The sequence below is a fragment of the Amphiprion ocellaris genome, chromosome 20 (assembly GCF_022539595.1).
Source record: "Amphiprion ocellaris isolate individual 3 ecotype Okinawa chromosome 20, ASM2253959v1, whole genome shotgun sequence".
Classification (NCBI taxonomy): domain Eukaryota; kingdom Metazoa; phylum Chordata; class Actinopteri; family Pomacentridae; genus Amphiprion; species Amphiprion ocellaris.
In genome coordinates, this window is record NC_072785.1 from 24,085,400 (window position 1) to 24,099,432 (window position 14,033).

Sequence of the window (14,033 nt, forward strand, 5' to 3'; positions counted from 1 at the left end):
TTTAGTCCACAGCTGTCAGTAGGTGAGGAGAAACACAAAAACAGTCCAAACGCTGGTTTCCAGAGGGTTAGACGAGTATTTATTTGAAAGAGTACGTTTACAACAACACAACATGTGAGGGGGTTAAAAACAAATGGGTGTTAGTAACATAAAAATAAATAAACAGAACTAAAAGTGAACTTCACGTTGACATTGATGGGCATTCCAACCAGGAACAAAGTAAAAGATAATCAATACGAAAAGAAACTCTTCCTGTTCACCTCTTCAAGCCCAAAAACACACCGCAGTAGCACCCTAAACTAAAACTACCAATGGGTTCCCTGTTTTCCTTTGTGAACAATTCAAAGGTCCCTCTCTATCTCCCCACACATCCACCAACCACTGGAACACATCTCCAAAGTTCTGCAGGGCCAGCTCAGCTTCCCCTCAGAAGAAGTTCCACCACCTGCCAGATGAAGGAGCCTTTTGAGAGGCAGCTGGCATCGTGATTGGACTGTACTTTGGTCTGTTCCAATCCAGCTTCAGCTCCAGAGACAGCAGGCGGGACGAGTCAACGGAGGCCGGGTGGGCGAAGGCATGCAGCTGAGTACAATCCAGAAAAGAACACAGGAGGAGTGCAGCTGCCCAGGACCAGAACAAACAGAGTAGCATCGTATGTCTCTTAGAAAACATCATAGTATAGCCTTTAGTATGAAAAAACACCATCATATACATCGTAGATTGTACAAATGACAAGTCAAAGGAAAGAGACATACATTGTAGAACTGTAGTAATTGTGGGCTGACTGATTTACTGATGATCAGTATTTTATTTTTTACTGATTTATGGTAATAAATAAATTTAAAAATGGTGCTACTTTGGCTCTGAACCTTTATCTACCTGTGGTCGCTCTGTCTTCTGGAGTGATTTGATTGGTTATACGTCACGAATAAAACTCCTTTAACTTAACATCTGTAAACAAAGCAAAAACGTATCAACAAAGTTTTCTGTTAGAGTTTGTGTTCTTCTAAGTTTAACTCAAGATTTTAAATACTTTCATTTACTGCAAATGAATATCTACTCCAAATGTCTCACTAATAATCATTATCAGCCTTAAAAACCCACAAAACACCCCTCCATTTTCGACCACACTTAGTACAGTCCGGTTCCCCCTTCTATAAATCTGCTTGGAATCTTCCACTTCCTGTTTGTCAAAGTGGCCTTCTACCTGGACAGGTTTTGTTGGAGCTCATGCAACAAACATTTGGGTAACTGCACTTTAATATGGATGGATGACACTGAATTAGAGTCTGTATTAATGAGACTGAGTTAAGATGTGTAGCTCTGTCATTAAATAGGAAATTATTTCTCAGAATTCACAGAGAAAAGTCTGAAATGTTTGCTAGGTTAGCATCCCACATGTTCTTTGGCTCAGCTAAAGCCAACTGTCTCCAACTTCTGGATCTCTTGAGTTGCTTGTTGTTAAATTATCTTGCTAGAGGTGCTGAAGCTCAGAAAGTCTGAGATGTTTGTTCAAAATAAGCTCATTCTCAAGTCTTATCTGAACTGTCCACTTTTGTTTGAACTTTCCCTAAACTTAGGAGTTAATGACAGAGCAGCGCATCCAGACTCAGTCTCATTTATGTAGAGATTAAACTTCAGTGTCATTCATTGATGTTAAAGTGCAGTTTTTCAAATGTTTGTTGCACATGCTCCCGACCAAACCAGTCCAGGTGGAAGACGATGTGAAGAGAAAGCTCCAGAGGATGAATATCACACATTTACATTGGAAATTAATGTCCTTTAATTAGACATTGTCATGCAAAAGTTGGATTTCCCTTTGTTGAGTGCTTTGTTGATGTTTGTTTCTAAATGTTTTTTGACACTCGGCCCCAAAGATTAAAACCTTCTATGGCTCACAAGCTGCAACAATTCATACATTATCAACTATGTTTCTGACTAAACTAAGATAAAAAGTGAAAAACTGCCAGATTCCTGCATCATGAATGTAAATCTTTTTGGTTTTTATGACCGTAAACTGAATATATTTGGGCTTGACATTTTATAAACCAAAACAAGAAATTAATTACTGGAGAAAACGACAGATTAATGGACAAAGAAAATGTGTTTTCCAACATATATGGCTGAATTACTCCAACATTTCAAGATACATACAATTTTAATTCAATTTTATTTATATAATGCCAATTACAGGTCAAATTGTCTCAAGATGCTTTATTTTTATATTTTTTGTCACATTTAAAATATGACAAAGTAAGAAATTTAAACCTCTTGACTAATCCAATTTATTATTTAGTTTTTAAGAGACTAATTGACAATTCAAACTTTCTCCACTAAAACTAATAAACATGAGATCAAATAGAAGGAAGAGTTTTAAATACTGCAGTCCCACGACGACAAGAATAAAGTTTCTCAACAAAACTAAATCTGCTGGTGGATTCCATGAAAGTCCTAATAAAGGATAATAAAGTGTGATACTAAAGGTTTGTGGTGCTAAAAATGTCAAAGTAAAGATATCAAGTTGAACATGTGGATGGAGGTTGATAAAAGTTGACCTCCCTTCATTTCTCTGGAGTCGACTCCATGGATTTTATGGATGGTGGTTAAAGACCTGCTCTTCTAGTGGTCTTCCTTCTAGTCGCTGTAAAAAGTCAGTCCATCCTGGCTGACTTCAACACCTCTTCATGACAACTTGTTCTGCCTCCGACCTGGTGGAAACTCAAGAAACTCGGGAAAACCTGTCGAGACTCGAAGAACTCGTCGGGCAGGGGAAGGTGTGGTGGGCGGTGGGGGGAGGTGGGGGAGTAGAGGGGGGAGGCCGCCACCCACCTCCCCGCCTACTCTCCGCCCTGACTCCACCCAGACTCCGCCTTGGCTCCACCCATGTGGTCACTTGGAAACTACGATGCCAAAGGGACGACGAAATTATTTCTTTTTATCTGATCTGTAGCTCAGTGAGTTAAGGATTTGCCTATGGAGCTGCAGGTCGCCGGTTCAAGACCAGACACTTCTTAAATTTTCTCAAAATCCTGACAAAGACAAACAAAGAAAAAGGCCAGTGGTGGGTCTTGAACTTGCAACCTTCCGCTTGGTAGTCCTCTTCTTATCCTCCTGAGCTACTCGCTCAGATACAAATTCTTCTTTTTTTTGCGCATTTATCATCTATTTTTTGTCGTTTTCGATTTTTTTTTTTGAACTCGAGTCTCGACTCGACCGTTTTTCTCAGGAGGTTGGACTTCAGCCTTTGTACTGGAGGGTGGAACCCTCAATTCCAAGACTTTCCAAAGCCTCCAGACCTCCCAAGTCCTCAGGACCTGAGCTTTCACACAGTCTGAGGGCTGAAATTTTCTAAGTCCCACAGTAGTTCTCTGTTAGATTGAACTTTCAGACAGTCCAAGGACTGAAATCTTCAAAGTTTCTCTGTAGTTCTCTGTTACTTTGAACCTTCAGACAGTCTGAGGACTGAAGTTTTAAAAGTTTCCCAGTACTTCTCTGTTAGTTTGAACTTTATGGTTAACAGAAGCCTTAAAACTTGTGAGCATGAGTCTTGATTTCACATTTAGACCATCAATCTGAGTTCTTTTCAGACCTTCACCTGTGGGTTTTTTAGAAATCCTCAACAAACTTTGATTCTTTTCACTGAACAGTAAAGTTTGTGGAGATCAGAAGGTAACATTAGTTTGATCGATGCCTTCAACGACTAGTAGACTTTATCTGGAAAGCAGTTTTCTGAAATGAGTTCTTAGTAAATCTGTCCACAATCAAACCAAGAACATAGAAAGAGGAAATGTTTGAAGAAACAACTTGATGTTTTCATTTCAGACTAGAAAACACTTTAAGGCCTTTATCTGTATTTGCTCTTTTTGATCATTTTATTGTTTCTTCTGTTTAATTTGATCTTCTAAAGTTTAACTGGTGCCCTTTCAAAGGTTTTATCTTTAGTTTGATTCTTCTTAAATGTTTAGTTTTGCTCTTTTCTCACCTTTTATTCTGTTCTAATGTCTGATCTGATTTCGCAATGTTTTGTCTTTTTAATGTTTAGTTGTTGTTTTTTCAAATGTTTTATCGGCTTCTTTGAAAAATTTCCTTTTCTTTCCCAATGTTTAATTTTTCCATTAAATCTTTAAGGTTTTTCTTTTTAAATGTTTTACCACCTTTTAATGTTTAATTTTCTTTTTAATGCTTCATTGTATTTTCTGTTTAATTCCAATTTAAAGTTCTATTGTCTTTAAGATTTAATTTTCGAATTAAACATTTAATTTTTTAATTAAACGTTTTGACTTTTAAAGGTTTAATAATCTAATTAAATGTTTTGTATTTTTCTAAATATGTAATATTCTTGTTTAATTGTATTTTTTAAATGTTTAATTATCTAAAATATTTCATCTTTAATGTTTAATATTTTTGTTTAAAAATTTTTGTTTAATTTCATAATGACATGCTTTGTATCTTCCATTTAATTATCTAATTAAATATTTTGTCTAATATAACTTAATTGTATTTAATGTTTAATTTTCTTTTTAAAAGATTATATTAAATGTCTTTCTTCCTTTGATTTAATTACTTTTTTTACTGTAGTTTATTTCTTTACTCTTTATTTTCTGTCAAGATTTTAACCCCAACCTTAAAAATGAAACAAACTCTTAAATCACAATGAAAATACTTCTGTTGTCACAATCATGAGTTAGTCAGTTATTCAGTTTATCAACTCAGCTTTATTTGTTTAGCACCTTTCACACAGATTACAAAACTAAACAAGCAAAGAGAAAAAAAAATATGCTAAAACTATGAGTAAAACTCAAAAACAAACCAAAAAAAAAAAGATTTAACATGGTAATAAAATCTATTGTGTCCAGGGGATGGAGGGAGTTTATTGAAGTCCTCTTGGGCTCACATGGTAAATCATTTAATATATAAACTTGATATTCAGTCTAAGGAAACTGCAAAACGACAGAAGAACCAACAATATCTCCCGTTTTCTCCTTTAATGAGTCGACTCTTCTTGTGCTTTCAGACCAAAGAACTACAGACTCTTCACAACCTGCTCAAACTCTTGGTACAGGACCTCACCACACGGGTCAAGAAGGTTTCCATCTCATTTCTACTCTGAAGCTCACCTTCTCCTGCTCAAACTGCTGACAAATGTTTCTGCTGCTCTAAAGTCTGGTCTCCAGAACTTCCTAAAAACTCTCAAAGTCTCTTCTGCTACAGGTTGCTTTGTAGAACTGTTCCAGAAAACCTCACTAAACCACATGGAGGGGCCTCAAGATAGTCATCCAAATGAAACCATACAAAAACCAAACTAGCACAACCCAAACGCTAAAGTCTCCTGCAGCCTACCAGAGAACCTCTGAGAACAGAGAATCAGGACAGGAACTCCTACCTTCTGGACAACCAACGTTGCTTCACAAACAGGAATACAGAATGTGTCTGACCAAAAACCTCTAAAGACTCACTACAGCCAAGATAAAGACACAACTCAGCTGGAGCAAATCCACTAATCACTGCACACATTAGCACCATGTGCTAACTGTGGCTAAAGAACCACATTTACCAAGACAACTATCCAGTACAAAACCCTAAAACACACCAAGAAACACATTAAAGACGATTTTACTGCTGGAAGCTGCAAGCCAAAGCCTAAAGAACAAACTGAAGCAATGGAGCCAAACCCAGTTCAGTGGTGCAGAGAAGCAGAGGAAATGTTTGACTGCAGCTAAATAAAGCAGGAAGACACTGAGCTGCTCAGGTGTTCCTGATAACACCAAGCAGCCACCTGGACAGCTGCTCAGGTGTTCCTGATAACACCAAGCAGCCACCTGGACAGCCAATAGGAACACAGCTTACTGGAAGTCCAGAGGGCTGGGTTAGTGAAGGACATTTAGTTTAAAGTTGAAGCAGAAAGTTAATAAAGAAAGTTGAAAACCACCTTCTGATACCTGAAATCTCTGAGTTTTCACACAAAGAACACCTGAACATGTCAAACTGGTTCCATAGTAGAACCATCATTGTAAAAACGTCATAGTATGGTGTGTTGCTCAAAAAACATTAGGACCCGGCTGTCAGGGGAAAAACATGTAAGAAACATGAGAACAGAGAGAACCCAACCAGTAGGTCACAGTTTATCATCCCCCAGTCATCTCCTGAAGTCCATATGGTGAGAGACATCAGTATCTGGTTGTTAATTTACCAGAGGATGCTTATAATCATGCTGATGTGGTCTGTACTCTACAGTATTTTAGTGACTCAATAAATGCCTAAGTTGTTTTTTTTTTTTTAATGCTTTTTAGTTTTTAATAAACATTTAATAGCCTATATGTAATCAATAAATGGCCTTTGCCTATCTTAAGAAAAATTCACTCAGAACTCTAATATGTTAACAGTACTAAATAAATCAATAAATACATGCATACACACAAAAATAAGTTAATACATTAACTGTGTTAAGATAAGATTTAGATTTTTTTTAAAAGTTGTTTGTTTTTGCAGAATCCAGTATTGCTCACTGGTTGGTCATTACATTTTATTAGTTTGATTTCACTGTTTAAAATGATGCCACCTCTTTTCAGACAGAACCTGTGATAATAAAACAATACAAAATTTTTAGTTCTGTGTTAATAAAGCACTTAAAGCTTTAAGTATGGCTAAATGCTTTTTTTCAAAATTAAATATATCACTCCTTAGGTGGTAGTGGCCCCAAGTTCAGTAAAGTTGGAAAGATATTCACAGATTCGGGCTTCCAGCATCAATAACTAATTAGATATAGGTTGTCAAAACATAAACGGTGCCTCTTTCCCATTGTTGCAAGGCAGACAATGTGCTACAAGCCCAGTTTTATCAAGAGTAGCTGTCTTTCAAGCTACAGGAATAACATTGGTGTCTATGGAGTGAACAGGGTCCGTCTGCAATTTGCAAAACCGCTGCAACAGTAAAGAGAGACAAATATTCAATAACTTCACTCTTATACGTTGTAGTGTCACTAAAATCACTGCAGCCTTCAACTGGCTCCTGTTGACAAAGTGTTTTAACAGAAATGTAAATACTGTAATTTGATTCTTTTAATGAACCATGTAACTTGAATGGATGTGATGCTGGTGTGACCACAGTGCACACGTCTGATGTTGCTCACAGTGGTCCAAGGGACGCTCAGGGAGTTTGTGTGTTTGCTCAGACTCATGAGAAATTACAGGGAACATTGCATGTGAGTGGCTCTTCTCCAAAGCTGGAGAGGTAGTCAGCCACAAAAGAAACAGACAGAAACCATGCACTGCCTGGTTTACACTCCATTTATACTGCCACAATGACAAAGTTGCAGAAGCACTACCATTCACTTCCACATCACATGATACTAGAGTCCCACACAAAGTAGCACAAGCACTTTCCTGTCCCCCAGTACCTCTATACACACCACATGTATGTATATCTATACACACATTTAAAAAAAAAAAGAAAAAAAAAATTAAAATATATATATATATATATATATATATATATATATATATATATATATATATATATATATATATATATATATAAACACATACATGTATGCAAACAAACATATATACCGTTTTAAAACAGGCTTTTTCATTTTTTTCCACTTAGATGCAGTTCTGACACAGAGCCAGCAGATGTCACTCTTCTGGTTGTGTCAAATGCTTCGAAGCAGTGTGTAATTCTTGAAGCAGTTGTGTCAAAGTGGTTCATTGCTTCATAAAGCTTCGATTTCACCATCACTACTAATCTGCAAATCGGTGAATCTGGCAGCTTTACCGGGCGTGTCGCAAATGCCGGCTGTCAAAATCTTGTAGCTGACATGTCACACGCTGTCCGTGAGACGCTTCTGATGAAAGCGAGAACTTACGTCGACACTGTCAAGAAAGGGAATCATCATCTATCTAATCATTCTATGTCTGAACAAAAAGACCCCCCCCCCCCCGCCGAAGCAAACACAGACCTGGCCAACAACCTAAATACCTTCTACTGTAGGTTTGAAAGGTACAAATTCACACCCCTCACCCACCCAACAAACACACCAACAACCCCCATCACACCAGGAAAGCATCAGGCCCAGATGGAATGATTGAAGAGTGTCACCCTCCTGTGCTGACCAGCTGGCTCCAATCTTCACCAGGATCTTCAACAGTTCCCTGGAACTATAGCCGCGATTCCACAAGCACCTACTCGGAGCGGTGCGACTCGGCTCGTCTTTGTTTGCGAGCGTTTCCATATGGATTAGTGCACGGTATCAGGCACAATTTTCCGTACCTTCTCGGCTGAGGTTCCAAGCGAGATGAATTGAGCCGAGATGTGACGTCTACATAGTGCAGGCCACTGATTGGACAGGAGTGCAGGCCACTGATTGGACAGGGAGTGACGACACACGAGAGCGACTCCAGCACGAAAACAAAACCGGCATTTAAAAAAAACTAAACAGCGACGGTGTGCATTGCCCTTCACGGAACTCTCTGTTCTTCATAATTTTAATATGACAGCCAGACCTGTACCGTGGGTGAATGAAGAGGTCGAGACTTTTCTGTCTATGGTGGCGGACCAAAGAATACAGAGGGAGCTGGACGGAGAAAGTTTATCAGGAGGTCTCTGAGCGGATGGCCGCTCACATACACAGTAGACTGTATATAAAGAGGACAGAAGCAGTGTAGGGAGAAGCTGAAAAAGCTCAAAAATGACTATTGGTTCACCAAGGACCACAGCGGCCGGCGTGGGTCAACCAGGAGGTGTTGGAAGAGGTTTAATGAACGCTATTTAATGGCACCGCACCGCCAGCAACAGGAGGGAGACTCAGCTGCTGCATTATTGGAGACGTTCGAGGACGGTGAGTGTTTTGTGACTTCAAGAAACTTTTACATCATTTATCCCATTGGTGGCAAGCTTCTTTTAAGCAAACAAGTATATTTAGAAAGTAACGTTGTTGTCTCCTGTAGCAGACAATAAGCTAGCTACTTAGCCATCAGCGCTAACTCCGTGCTCTGCTTGTATTCCGTGCTGCTGTTTCTAACGTATAGCTCTCAGAAGCTAATACATCAGTCAGCATGACGAACTAAGCTGGTGGTCTTAAAGGTTTATTTTTTTTCCACAAATTACAATGTCATATTTTTCGTGTACTTAGGGTGAATGTTTATTTCTGTTCAAGAATCCCTCTCGAAGTGCGAAGCCTGCTCCACCTCCGTCATGGAGCCCCCAGCTCCCCTGCCTCCTCTCCACCACCAGCAGCGGCTCCTCTCCTGCACCAGCTTCAGCACCAGTACCAACTCGGACACCGACCCTGTTAACATCAACCTGCAGCACGTAGCAGCAACGTCTTATTTTTTTTTACTGATTTTAAAGAGTTCTTATCATCTATTATTAAACTGGAGAGGGTTTTAATCATTGGGGATTTTAGCATTCACATTGATGATGTCACATGTAACTCCACTGTTGACTTTTTATCCATCACTGACTCCTTTAACTTTACTCAGCATGTCTCTGTCTTCTCACTTGGCCTAAATGTTGGGAACGTGTGTGTGAAGGACTTCCACGTCAGTGACCATAGATGTGTGCTTTTTAACATTAACTTCCCTGCAGTTTCTCCCCCTGTGAAACTGGAAACTCAAAGGAGGATTATTAATCAGGAAGTTGCAGATGGCTTCTCAGCCTTGTTTGCTCCACAGGTACTGATGGGAATTAACAACCCTGACGTTTTTACCCAAACTTTCAATAGTCACTGTACAGCTATTTTAGACAGAGTGGCACCAGTGAAATCCAGCTTTGCACCAGTAAATGTACCTCAACCTTGGGTAAATGACTCTATCCGCACTTTTAGGAGAAACTGTCGACAGGCTGAACGGCTGTGGAAGTCAACACAGCTTGAGGTCCACAGACTCCACCTAAAGGAACTCAGAACCTCTTTAAATGAAATGCTGAGAACTGCCAGGACCCAGTACTTCTCACAAATTATCTCTTCAAATAAGAAAAGCCCTAGAATCCTATTTGACATGATTACCTCTCTTGTTTCACCTGTTCTTCCCAAACTTCCTGTGTATTGTCAAGCAGACAGTAATGAATTCCTTCAGTTTTTTTGGTGACAAGTTCAGAAACATTAGAGAGAATATTTTTTCCACTGTCCTCTTTAATTTCTGACTTTGGTATATATTTGTCTTGTAAGTGGCCATCGTTTAGCCCTGTGACCCTACAGGATATCACTGCTCTGCTACAGAAAATGAAACCCTCCTCATCTCCTGCTGATGTTCTCCCCACAAAGCTGTTTAAAACAGTTTTTAACACTATTGGCCCCACAATTGTGAAAACGATAAATGTTTCACTTTCAACTTGTGTGTTTCCCAGCTTTTTTAAACATGTGGTTGTTGAACCAGTACTTAAAAAGCCGAATCTAGACCCCTCACAACCTCTAAACTACAGGCCTATTTCCAAACTTCCATTCCTGTCTAAGATAATGAAAAAAGTGATAGCAAAGAATCTCATTGCGTTTTTAGAAAAATTTAATGTTCTTGACAGAAATCATTCCTCTGAAAAGGCCTTGATCAGAGTCGCCAGTGACATTATGATGGCAGCTGACTCTGGTAAATACATGGTTCTGGTTTTATCGGACCTGTCATCTGCTTTGATACTGTTGATCATAACATAATAATTAATAGACTTGAACAGGTAGGGTTGTCTGGTTCTGTCATAAAATGGTTTTCATCTTACCTCTCTGACAGAAGCTTTAGTGTCCTTGCTAATCAGATTCTCTCTGAAAGGGCACGCCTGACATGCGGGGTACCACAGGGCTCGGTTTTAGGACCAATTTTGTTTGTATTGTATATTCTCCCTCTTGGGAAGTTAATTAGTCAGTTTAAGGATATTTCTTACCATCTGTATGCAGATGACAACCAGTTCTACTGCTCCTTTAAGGATACTGAGTTGCACAAACTGTCTTCCTTAACCAGCTGTTTGACCAGCATAAATCAGTGGTTAACTGGAAACTTTCTTCAATTGAACTTAGATAAGACGGAGACACTAATTGTTGCTCCAGAAAATAGGATCCCCTTGATTAGGCATCACTTAGGCACCTTAGGCTCGTCCATCCAGTCAAGTCTTAGAAATCTGGGTGTTGTCTTTGACTCTGCTTTGTCTCTGGAGCAGCATACAAAAAAATTAATTAGAAACTGCTTTTTCCAGCTAAGGAATATTTCTAAGCTGAGAGCTCTGGTATCTAAAGTGGAGCTTGAAATGATCATTCACGCCTTCATTTCTTCACGCTTAGATTACTGTAACAGCCTTTTTACTTGTTTGAGCCAGAAAGAACTTCATCGCTTTACAGGCTGTTCAGAACTCTGCTGCAAGGCTCTTAACCCGCACTAAAAAAGAGATCACTTCATTTTAAAAGAACTTCACTGGCTCCCAGTTCATTTTATTATTCATTTTAAAATTTTAGTTATAACTTTTAGAGCTCTGAATGGTCAAACTCCAGCCTATATTTCTGATATTTTAAAATGCTACAACCCAAAACGTTGTCTGAGATCCTCAGGCCAAGGTTTGTTGGTCATTTCCCATACCCGTTTTAAAACCAGAGGGGATCGAGCCTTTCAAGTAGTGACCCCTAGGCTATGGAATGCTTTGCCACTGTCTCTGTGCACTTCAGATTCTGCTGAGTCCTTTAAAAGGCAGCTGAAGACGCGGCTGTTCAGTCAAGCTTTTAGCTAGGTGGTGTTGTTGTGACAACTTGTTTGCATGTTTTCTGTGTTTGTGCACATGGTTGTGTCACTCCTTGTTATCTATTTGCTGATTGATTTTACTGTGAAGCACTTTGTGAATCCATTTCTGTGAAAAGTGCTATATAAATAAACTTTGCTTGCTTGCTTTTTGCACTGTATTATCATGTAGCAAAGTTTAACATTTCTTTTAGACATCTACTTTGCGAACTTGTGTTTTCAGTGTGTTTTTATGTGTTGTATTTTATTGTTGGAGCCTGTCAAAGAAGAATTTCTGTTGCCATTTGACAGACAATAATATCTATCTATCTATCTATCTATCTATCTATCTATCTATCTATCTATCTATCTATCTATCTATCTATCTATCTATCTATCTATCTATCTATCATTTTGCACTACCGTGTTTATATATTCCTTTCTAGCTTGCAATTATGTGTATATATTGTGTTATATTTATTTTTAAATACATTTTTCCCCTGTTCTTCTTTCTATAGTTTTTTTTATTATTATTATTATTATTATTATTATTCTCTTTCTATATTCCTAGGGTGACACCAACAGCCTAAACTGAATTCCTTGTATGCTGTGTACGTACTTGGCCATTAAAGCTGATTCTAATTCTGACGAAATACTGAAAGATGCAGTTATTGTGTGAATTTACTTAAATCTAAAAAAAAAGAAAAAAAATAGGATAAAATAATGTTTGAAAATATTTTTGAAATACCAAATAAATCTGGAGTTCCCCCTAAAATGCCATTTTTCTCGTTCCACTGATGACCAAATTGAATTTCAAATAAAGCAATTGAAATGAAATTTAAATCTTCTTTTTTTTGGTATAATTTTTTTCATTGATGTCTCTTGTAATTGTGGGAACATTTTTTTAATTCAACATAATATTTTAAATTATAATTACTATTCATGGAACGTGTGTCCCACAACAACAATGTTAGCATAACCTTTTTAGCTGGTAGAAGAAGAAGACGAAAACTATGAATCACATGATATGCTGGAATTAACATCATCAGTTTTTTTTAAAAGAACGGGTAGAGCAAAGCTATGTCCTCTCTTCTATTTTTCATATTTTCATAACATTGTCAGCCTTGACTGAATGTCTCACTCTACCTCATGCAACCCTGTTATGCATATTATCAGGATAAGACTAATTCTTTTTACTTCTTTCTTGACTTTTTTTCATCAGTAAGTTTGTCTTCTTGGTCAGCAGTAACAATTAGCTAAATATGTAGTTTCTACTCCTGAGAAAAGGTAGAAAGCGGGTTTAGTTTTCAAAATTTTTGAAGCCCAGATGTGCTCCAATTCTGGAATGACCCATCTTCTCCTCCGTCAGCCATTGTGGCTTAAAAAAACTGCTATTAACACTTTTACAACAAAGTTTAAGTTGTGATTTAACTGTAAACATACATTGCTGGAATCACCACAGTTTGCAAAGATGTTAAAAGATTAATGGGAAAATATTAAAACGTAAGTCAGTGATTCTGATGGCAGCAGAGAAGGCCTTGCTGGCCCAAATTACTAGGAAAAAAATTGTTGCAAAAAATGAAATTAGTATTATTGATTTATAGGATAAAGCAGGTGTCACTGCAGTTGGCAGCAAAAAACTGTAAACTCTGGTCTTGCTTAGTTTATGTCAAACATTTTTGTCACAAACACACTTTTGCCCATAATCATAGCTGTAAATCCTCAAAAATTAGGTTCAATTCCAAGGCACACTGCTCGCCTGCAATCTGTCTGATATAAAATGGAAAAAAAAGAAATAGTGGTATCCCATTATTATACCTAAAACACAATGTCAAACATTTTATATTAATTGCTGCTTCGAAATAACTTGAAAGCGGTGCAATTATGAGGTTAAAATGAGCGAACAGCGACTGTGACCATGGCAGGAACTGTACATAACATAATCGCACTAAAACACAATTTTTTTGAAGGTTTCCCGCTAACAGTGTGATATAATAAAGCGGTCATGGTAAATTCCTTCACCTACCTGCAATAATAACCGTTATTTCCTCCATGCACTGCACAGAAGACGGTCACCCATACATGTTTATTTTCTGCAGTGTAGCGGGGACGTGCAGGTCCTGAAGAAAGTCTTATGAAATATAACACTTATTTAAAAGGATAGACCACGCCGGGTTTAAAAAAAAATGTTTTAAAAATGACACGTTTGCGTAAATAATATCCTCTGAGTTTTTTCTAAATATTCTTTTTTAAAAAAAGATCCAAACAAACAGCAACCATCGTTTAACGCCGTTTTCATGCAGTAGCAGGTTTACTGATGATCTACAAACGACGAGTCAATCC